The following is a 10910-nucleotide window of genomic DNA, read 5'->3' on the forward strand; positions in this document are numbered from 1 at the left end:
TCATCAACAAAGCATATTTTACATAAACATATTAAAACATTTTCAAGTAACAAAATAACATATTTGAACAATTCTTCAATTTTTTCAGTTCTTTTATTGTCTGAAAAATGGTTCAAATGTGTTATTTTGTTATTTGAAAAAATTTAAATTTGTTTTGTTGATGAGAAAATATGTTTCTCTATTCTTATTTTTGTGAGGGAGGATAGATTATTGTTTTTTTTTTCAGCACTACCTTGTTCTTTATAGCTGATATAAAATGAAGTACTCCTATGTGGGATCAATAAAGTTCTTATTTTTGCCCTCTGAGAAAATTAAATATATTATATTTGGTGCCTAACTGTTTCCCTAATATATTAGTGCGTGTGTGAATGAATAAATGAGACGTAAAAGGTCAATTTCTTACCTAATTTCTTACTCTTAACCTAATAATTTGTCAGACTCATGTGCGTGACAGCAGAATTTTGAGTACAACTTTTTTATTTACATACAAATGTTTATCATTACGAATACGAATAGTTATAACATGGACACATCTTTTTGGAAGTTATCTTACTCCATATGCAACCCGATTACTAAATGTCCGACATAGGTCCGAAGTAGATGGGGTTCAAGTGTTTGCATGCAGTATAAAAGTCCAAACAATGTCTAATATGATCAGAAACCCGATGGAACTGCTGCATGTAAACGTACTGACTGAGAGCTACGCGCTGACTAGTGGTCATGGATCTATTATAAAACGCTAGTGGTGTGAAGGCTGCATTGCTACTGTAGCCTGGCGTGAGCCTGTGAGTCCGAGCTCAGGGCAAAGCAAAATATACGAACAAATCGTTTTACACACAGATCTTTTTACAGATTTGCCGCGGCAGAACTGTGTCAAAATCCACGTGTGCAAAGACAGCCAATCGAGAGCTACCGGCTGATTTTTGCGCACACACAAATCTGAATACAGACACACGAATCTTTTTACGCACACACAGATCTTAATACAGACACACAAATATTTTTACGCACACACAAATCTGAATACAGACACACAAATCTTTTTACGCACACACAGATCTGAATACAGACACACAAATCTTTTTACGCACACACAAATCTGAATACAGACACACAAATCTTTTTACGCACACACAGATTGAGATACGCACACACAAATAATATTGGAACAATAATACCCCCATAATTTGCTACCCTGTCCCTCTCCGTACTGTCTAAGTCGGGGGTGGCCAACCCTGGTGTAAGTCAAAGCCTTTCTTCCTTCGCTGACTCCACTTATGACCACCATTATCCACTTTTTCCTAAAAGCTTGACCTGTTCAATCAAATTTCAAACAAGTACACATTCTATAAGCTATCACTATCAACATCTACGATCAAGAGACACTTTAATGAATGTAAATAGAGGTTCTACTGGTACAGTTCAGGAACGTCATAATAGACTTTACCAGACAATACCAAAAAAAGCCTCCCATGATCTGCAATCAGAGTCTTTGTACAGACATATACAAATTTATATGGAGAAGGAAAGGAAGAGCTCATAGCCACATCATTTGTCAAACACGATGGGGGAAGTGTTATGGTCCTTCATGGCAGATGGATAATGGCCCCAAAAATCTGGTGAAAAGAAGTCGTTGAAGGTACGGAAATTCATTTTTTCAAAGGTCAAGTCAGCCGCCTGGTCCCGAACCAGTGACGCAGAGCTTTTCACCGACTGAAGCACAAATTCAACTCTTTCCAGGGCTACTGTCCAATACAGATGTTTGACATAATACTTTCTGTTCGTATTTTCTGTTCGTATTTTAAAACAGTGTTTCCCAACCCTGGTCCTCGAGGCCCACTGTCCTGCATGTTTTAGATGTTAACCTGCTTCAGCACACTGTGATACAAGTGGCTGTATCACCAACAGAGTTGTGCAGACCTTGATGACAAGCTAATTAGGACCATTAATTAGAATCAGGTGTGATGATGAAGGGAAACATCTACAAACAAAAGACTGGGTAAAACAAAATAAAGACAGGAAAACAAATCTGCATGTCATAAAAAGTTGCAAAGACCTCAAAGAAAAAGGGGGAATAATGTACACAAATTAATTAAAATGTACTCCAGTGATGTGATTGCTGCGTGTGCCTTGTCTCTCATTCATCATTTTGTCATTTTGACAGGGTTTTTAATGCAAATTGACCATATTTAAATTGCCATTTGAGTGACTCAGTGAGTCGAAGTCGGACTCCAGCAGTGCACCATTACTGGAGTAAAACTATACGGAAACGCGGAAGGAGAACGCTCAGAAACAAATACCGAGAAGGTTGCTGTTGCTTCTTTATTTCATTTTTCTATGATTTTAAATGCGTAATACAGTAATAAACATTCATTAATTAATCTAATTAACGCGCTAAACTGACAGCCCTAATATATATATATATATATATATATATATATATATATATATATATATATATATATATATATGTGTGTGTGTGTGTGTGTGTGTGTGTGTGTGTGTGTGTGTGTGTGTGTGTGTGTTGAGCTGAATCTCAGGAATAGATCTTCCCAGAGTGCACCAGTAGCAGCTAGCAGGCTGCTGGTCACCTGATCAGTCATTGTAACTGATTTTTGAGCACCTGAGAAAGACTGGGGGAAGCTCAGAGTCAAAGAGGAAAGAAGCTCCAAGTCCACTCATGGATTCAGTCCAAAGAAGCCAATGGTCGGTGAAATGTTTTATTTGCTTTCATGTTGCTAAAAGATTGATTAATTTAAAAATGTTTAAAATGTTTAAGATGTTAACTTTTGTTTCTGTCTTTAAAGGTTTACAACTTATTAAGATGACGTGACCAACCAACCTAAAGAAAAATAAAAGTTGAGTTGGAAATTGAAATTGAGTTGTCCTAGTGTCCTTTGGAGGGAAGAAGAGGTGGACTTGACAGTGTGTGTGTGTGTGTGTGTGTGTGTGTGTGTGTGTGTGTGTGTGTGTGTGTGTGTGTGTGTGTGTGTGTGTGTGTGTGTGTGTGTGTGTGTGTGTGTGTGTGTGTGTGTGTGTGTGTGTGTGGTTACTTCTCATGATTCATCCTTGAACTGTGGTCTGATTCCACAGCAAACTATGTTTCTTTGTGATCTCAGAACCGACAGTGGTTCTGCTACAGTGTCTCCAAACACAAAGAGCTGGGTCCCAGGACCTGACCTTGTTAGAAGAGACTCCTTCAGCCTGATGGTCTGCTCCTCCCAGGGTGTCCTGAGTCTCCTGTGATTGGCTCCCACCCTCCTGCACTCATGTTCAAACACGTGTGAATTATTGGCGAACCACAACCGCTGCAGGATTCCAACAACAGAGCAGACTGGAGCCACCGTTCCTCCCATCATGCCCTGCACATTTAGAAAATTATGGCGCTTTTCCACTAGTACCTACTCGGCCCGACATGACTTCCCTCGCCTTGGTTTTGCGCTTTTCCACTAGCGGTCTAACGTGCCGAGTAGATACTTTTCTGTAACTACTCTGCTGAGGTTCGAAGCGGCTGAGTTGGGCTGTATCTGACGTCATCAAACTACAGGCCACCGATTGGTCGGGGGGTTGGAGTCAGACGTCTGAGTCAGGATGTGACATCAGTGAAAGAGCGACTCTGACGGCGGCTTCTTGTTCATTTTATTCAACAGGCGAAGGCAGCAGAAGTCTGTTTGGTGATCCAACTCTGAGGTGCAGATGTTCATAAACCTGGTGGCTGAGGAGAGAATTAAAAAGGGATCTAGACGGGCGATAAGGAACGACCAGATCCACCAGGAGCTCTGTCACTTCATAGCTGCTCGCGGCTCCAGCTGACTTTTCAGCAGCGCCGGGACAAACTAACAAAAAAAAAGCTAGTTAACATTTGATTAGTTTCTGCTCATGTTGTGAGCATCAGTAAGCTGGGAATAACAGGTGGATCATCTGTCCTCTCCATTCTTTTCTCTCTTCCCACTCTGCTCAAAACGCGTTCCTTTGTGATCCGGGTCTATATTTCTTTACGGTTCCGGCTTACTTTCACCCCTGGTCCTCCTGCAGCGTCTTTCTGAGGTTCAGGTCTGGAGTCTGGCTGGTCCACTCCTGAAGGGGGATTTAGTCTGCTCCTGACGTTGCTCTGAGGTGGATTCACCTCCACATTTAGAGTCCTGGGGCCTCATTTATAAAGCTTGCTTGCGCACAAAACAGGGCTTGAAAGATGTGCACGCCTTTCTATGCAAAGGATGGGATCTAAAAAAAAAAAAACTAACCGAAAAATGTGTGTATCTTTACGCCAACCCTGACCCTCGCGCACAAACATTTTGAAGGGAACTGGTGATGCAGGCGGTGAGGTGGTGAAATGAAGCCAGAATGTCATACTCTTAATGTCATCACATATCAGACTTATAGATCCATGTACACCCAAGCCGGTGTTCTGCCGAGTTGTCCTACCGCCGCGAATCGTCCTACCCGTAGGATGAAATGATATACTTCTCTGCCGAGGTGTGCTACCTCGGCAGAAAATACTACCGTACGATTCTTTTATCTCGGTTTCTTTTTTTTTCAAAGGCTTTTTCATGCAAATAGACGATTTAAACGCAGGAAGTCAGAATGTGCTTCCACATAGATAAATGTTGACGTCTATGTGGAAGCGTGATCTGACGGTTGTTACTACAAGACAAGGTTTTCTTTTAAAACTCAATGTTTGTCAAACTCCTCCCACACAGCTTGAATAAACTTTTCCCAGCTGTTTTTAAATTCATAACTGAATCCCCAAACTGATGAATTCGCTGGTTGTTTAAATGGAAGTGTTAAATCTGGGGCATGTTCTTTTTTCTGAAGAGGATGAGATCCCTGAAGTTGTTGCGTCAGGCCTTCAGAGTGAAGATAATGTTACATGACAGTTCTTTTTCTTATCGCAGGAGTTATTATGTTTCACTGTACTGATAAAACAAGAAGCATTTGTGTCCACAGAGCCGACAAAACCGAGCTAAACCGGTTGAAGACGGAGCTCGAAGAGGACGTTTGCATCGCGGAGGACGCAGACAGGGACTGTCTTTGCTGGTGGCGGTGGACCAACAGCCCCTGCAGGACCCCTCACACTTCACCGAGAGAGGTGGAGAGGAAGAGGAGCACCTTCACATTCACCAGGTCAGTTCCTCTGTCTTCTTCTTCATGGGGGACGGCCGCTGACAGCTTACAGGACACCTCAGATCACCTCTGTGGACAGTCGGGGTGACATGGCCTTGGGGGCCCTTAACGTTTTTTTTTCTTTTTAAAAAAAAGATTATCTCATTGTAGATATTTTTCAGGATATTTTTCAGGATATTTTTTCAGGCATTCTATAAATGATCCTGAGGAAAAAGCAGAATGGAGGGTGAAAAAATCTCTTTAAAGATATATTTTGTAAATCTTCTTAAAATCCATTTAAAAGTTTGAGACAAAGTTATTTTATTTAAGAGTTTAGCATTAAAATATTGAGCTCTTTGTAGTTGTTCTCTATTAGTTGTGAATAAAGTTTTAAACGCTGTTTCACTTTTGTGAGTGTTGGTGCGCTAACGGGCCTGTTGACTCAGTAAGACCATGGCTAAGTTTGATGAATTCCTGGACTCGATGGGTGACAATAGCGACGGGTCAGTGGATGTTTGGGCCCTTTACTCCCCAGATGTCTTCACTGACTGCTGCCACTCGGGTCGGCCAGGTCCTGAGGTCACCTGGGGCCTCATGTTCGAAACGTGCGGCGCACAAAAAACGTGCGTACGCCACTTTCTACAGTCACGGTTGGATGTTAGAAAATTTATTTGAACGTAGAAAGTTGCGGTCTTTCACGCACACATCATGTCTGGCCATACGCACTTTTCTGAGGTTTTGTCCGTTGGCGACACTCGTTGGTGATGCAGTGAAGTCTAGAATATGAGGAAACGTGATGTCAACAATAAATTCACGACCACATGAAGGACACGACAGTCCCCACATCACCAGATAAGTTACACACCAGTGGAACTGCAACAATCTCACAATCAACCACAGGATCTGACTGAACATACAACTAAAGTCAGGAGCTCAACGATGGAACCTGTCAATCCTAATCGCAGCCTTGGCTCCGTTAGAGGAACCTGCTGATGCATCAGATCATACCGATCTGCTGGTCCAGGACTAAGACTGGACCATCAGCTGGTTTAGGTACCAACAGGATCTGGATCTCTGCCCTGAACTGGACCAGCTGCTCCGGTTCAGACCAACATGATGCTTTCATCTCTGTCACCATGACGACCGTATGGAGATCCTAAAACATCCCATAACTGTGTCTGGACAGAAAAACATTAAAATAAATTTTGCAGCGATGTGTGTGTGTGTGTGTGTGTGTGTGTGTGTGTGTGTGTGTGTGTGTGTGTGTGTGTGTGTGTGTGTGTGTGTGTGTGTGTGTGTGTGTGTGTGTGTGGTTACTTCTCATGATTCATCCTTGAACTGTGGTCTGATTCCACAGCAAACTATGTTTCTTTGTGATCTCAGAACCGACAGTGGTTCTGCTACAGTGTCCCAGGACCTGACCTTGTTAGAAGAGACTCCTTCAGCCTGATGGTCTGCTCCTCCCAGGGTGTCCTGAGTCTCCTGTGATTGGCTCCCACCCTCCTGCGCTCATGTTCAAACACGTGTGAGTTATTGGCGAACCACAACCGCTGCAGGATTCCAACAACAGAGCAGACTGGAGCCACCGTTCCTCCCAACATGCCCTGCACATTTAGACAATTAGATGACCTTTCAGAAGTCCTTTCCTGCACCACAGCCAAGGACTCCAAAAAGGCCATGACCAGTACAGGTGCAAGGCAAGGCAAGGCAAGGCAAGGCAAGTTTATCTGTACAGCACAATTCAACACAAGGTAAATAAAAGTGCTTTACATCAACATTAAAAGCAGCAAGACACAATTAAACAGTAAATAACAAATACAATTATATAAAATGGTGAAAAAATAGGTAAAATAATAAAAAGCACAAGTTGTTAAAAAGTAAGGGTAGTAGAGTACAGCAGACATCTCATTCTTACAATGGCAAGAATTACGTTTCTATACGGTCAAAACGTACAAAGACCAGGTCAAAAACAGTATTACAAAAGTAATCTGTAACAATTCATACGGTGAATTAAACCAATTTGACAATTCTATGCCACAATGCCTGTTTCCAGGTCCTATTTCACACATTATTATTTCACTTCAGGAACATAATAATAATTTAAGCTGCAAGCAGCGATGAACGGGCCCTCGCACCCTTGTGCAGGTTCAGGCGTGCTGCAGTGGAAGTGCTTGTATGACTTGCATGTAGATGTCTTCAGGCCTGGATGACTGCAGCCACGACTCTCTATATCAAACCATTCAAAAGTTATGGCAGAAAGTAGGAACTATCAAATATGGACCAATCAGAAGAAGGGGCGGGGCTAATTTGCACCAATTATGGTCCAGAACTCAAAACCGAGTCCGATGACACCACCCACGAGTCTTTATGTCAAACCATTCAAAAGTTATGGGGTCGAGCTTTTTGGGTCTATCGTCGCCACGGTAACGCTTTTGACTGAGAAAAGTAATGCCCTTCGTCGCAGTATGGAGACGCACATTTTGATGTATAACACACCTAGGTGCACGTTACGGTTCGGGCGAAGAAATGGCATAAATTGCGGCAAAATTACACGATTAATTTAAAATGACCGACTTCCTGTTCGGTTTCGGCCATGGGGTCAGGAGACTTTTCTTTAAGTTGCGCCATGATACAGGTGTGTATTGATTTTCGTGCATGTATGTCAAACCGTATTGTGGGGCTTGAGGCACGAAGTTTTCTAGGGGTTGAAACATTTTGCCACGCCTATTAGTGCAAACCATGAAATATCAAAATGTTTGCCAAGCCTGGCTTGCATGCACAATTTGGTGACTTTTGGGGCACGTTTAGGGGGGTAAAAAGGCCCTTATTTCGTCGGAAAAATAAAAACGAGAAGAAAAAAAAAACGAGAAAAAAAATAAAATTCCTACAGATACAATAGGGCCTTTGCACTGTCAGTGCTCGGGCCCTAATAATAATAATAATAATAATAATAATAATACATTTTATTTGTTAAGCACTTTTCATAAAATAATCTCAAAGTGCTACAGATACCAGCAAACTAAATAAATAAAAAAGGAATAAAATCAAGACACATAAAAAAAACAGAAGTAAAAGCATAGACAATAGAAACATCTATAAAAGACCAGGGAAAGCCTTCCTGAACAGTAAAAGTTTTCAGCCCCTTATTAAAAGTGTCCACAGACTGGGGTCGACGTAGGTGTTAAGGGAGGGAGTTCCAGATGTGGGGGCAGCGGAGCAGAAGGCTCGGTCTCCCATGGATTCTGATAGAGGCTGATAGAGGAGGTTGGTGTTTTGTGACCGGAGGTTACGGGGGAATGAGTGATGGGTAAGGAGGTCTTTGAGGTATTGAGGGGCATTGCTGTAGATGCAGAGGTGGTGTGATAAGGGCAATCTTGTATTGGATTCTTGAGGTTATGGGAAGCCAGTGTAGGTTCTGAAGAACAGGGGTGATATGGTCGTATTTCCGAGTTTTCATCAGAGTTCGGGCAGCACAGTTCTGAATGAATTGAAGTTTCCGGAGGTGTTTGTTGGGGATACTGATGAGCAGGCTGTTACAGTAGTCGAGCCTGGAGGAGATAAGGGCGTGGAGGAGTTTTTCTGCATCGGTGAAAGTGAGGAAGGGGTGGAGTTTGGATATGTTCTTTATTTGGAAAAAGCAAGTTTTGTACAGATGTTTGGTGTGGTTTACAAAGGTAAGTTGTGGGTCCAGCTTCACACCGAGGTTGGTAACAGAGGTAGAGAGGGGAATGTATTGACCGGAGAAGGAGATGGTGGTTATGGGTGATGACTGGACCTGGTGAGGGGTGCCAATTTGTATGGCTTCGGTTTTGGAACTGTTCAATTGAAGGAAGTTGTGACTCATCCACGCCCTAATCTCCTCCAGGCAGTTGGAAAGGGCTTGAGTGGGTGATGATGAGGGGACTGGGGTGGAACGTAGGTTGGGGTCAGTTCGAAGGTACAGCTGAGTGTCATCGGCATAGCAGTGAAAAGAGATGCCGTTTCGGCTGATGACACGACCCAGGGGCAGCATCTACAAAATAAAGAGGAGAGGTCCTAGGACAGATCCTTGGGGGACACCACACCTAACAGGGGCTGTATGGGACTTGGAAGATCCCAAGCTGACGTACTCTGTCCTGTCAGCAAGGTAAGAGGTGAACCAGTCCAGTGTGGAGTGATGGAGACCAATGTCGGTGTGTAGACAGCTTAGGAGGATATGGTGGTATCAAAAGCCGCTGAAAGGTCAAGAAGGATGAGCAGGGAGGGGGATCCAGAGTCGGCGGAGATGAGAAGGTCATTGGTTACCCTCAATAATGCTGTCTCTGTACTATAGGCAGTGCGGAAACCAGATTGAAAAATGTCAAATAGTGAATGGTGTTGAAGATGTTCCTGTAGCTGTGTGGCAACAGCTTTTTCAAGCACCTTGGACAGAAATGGAAGATGGGAAATGGGCCGGTAGTTGGAGAGACATTCTGGGTCGAGGCTGAGTTTTTTCAGAAGAGGCTTGATAATGGGCTTGAGTGATGGTGGGACATGGCCAGAGTTTAATGATGGGTTTATTATTTGTGTGACAAGAGGGTTTATAACAGACACGTTAGATTTGATGAGTGTTGTAGGAATAGGATCCAAAGTGGAGGTGGAGGGTTTAATTTTTTTGATGAAACTCTCAACTTCGGTCTGTGTGACAGGAGCAAAGGTGCTAAAAGGTACAGGTTGAGGGCAGGCAGATGGCAGAAATGGTGCTGGGGAGCCTGCGAGCTGAGACCGGATAGAATTAATCTTGTCTTTGAAGAATACAAGAAACCTGTTGCAGTGTTCTGCTGTAGACTCTGTTTGGGTTTGGTTTTTTGAATTAAGGAGATGATTTATGGTGGAAAAAAGCTATTTAGAATTTCCTGGACTACTATTGATGATGTTAAAATAATACTTCAGCTGGCTCATAACAACAATAATGACTGCCGGGCCAGGAAATCAGGACATGGCGTCAAAACTCCCCGGGTCAATGGCAAGAATTACATTTCTATACGGTCAAAACGTACAAAGACCTGGTCAAATACAGTATGACAAAAGTAATCTGCAGGAAAGGTGCAGGGAATCTGGCCCCTGCATGGGTGGTATCCAGTATTGATGGTGTAGGTGACCCCACTCCAACACCTCTCTCCCAGCCCAACTATGCAGTGGACTGCAGCCCCTCTTGAGGAAACTGGTTCCAGAACCAATGTAACATGTATCGAGGTGAGCCCAATGTTCTCCAGACAGTATCAGCGTATCAGCTCAGGTTCCTTACCCACACAAATGGTGCCATTTCAAAGTCACAAAAGCCAGTTTCACTCACTGACTGTCGGAGCGCTAAGGTTTCACACTTTCTAGAGGGAAACCCAGCAGGTCGGGGGTTGGGGCTCATGAATTTGTTTATTTATTTAGCACATATTAAAAAGTCAGTAATACAATTACCATAAAAAAACAGTAGACAACATATATGCAAGGAGGTCCAAAAAAAACCCCTAGGGGCTTGAAAAGAGGACTTCCTTAAATGAGCATCAAAATGGACATTATCTGGACATAAATGCATATGATACGCAGCACACACACGCCACACACACATACACCCCCGCGCACAGCACGCTCACACACTGCACACTCGCATGCACACACAAAGAAAAGAAAAAGTACATACCCAAAAAAATAGAAAAGACAAAGGAAAGAAAGAAAAAACTACAATACTGTATAAAAATGAGGAAAAAAGACAAATGTGAGTAAGTAGAAATTTACATCATATTATTAAGCTATTGATATAGCAAAATATGTTTCACAGATGTTTTAAATAA

This window comes from Cololabis saira, chromosome 20, assembly GCF_033807715.1.
Source record: "Cololabis saira isolate AMF1-May2022 chromosome 20, fColSai1.1, whole genome shotgun sequence".
Taxonomy (NCBI): Eukaryota; Metazoa; Chordata; class Actinopteri; order Beloniformes; family Belonidae; genus Cololabis; species Cololabis saira.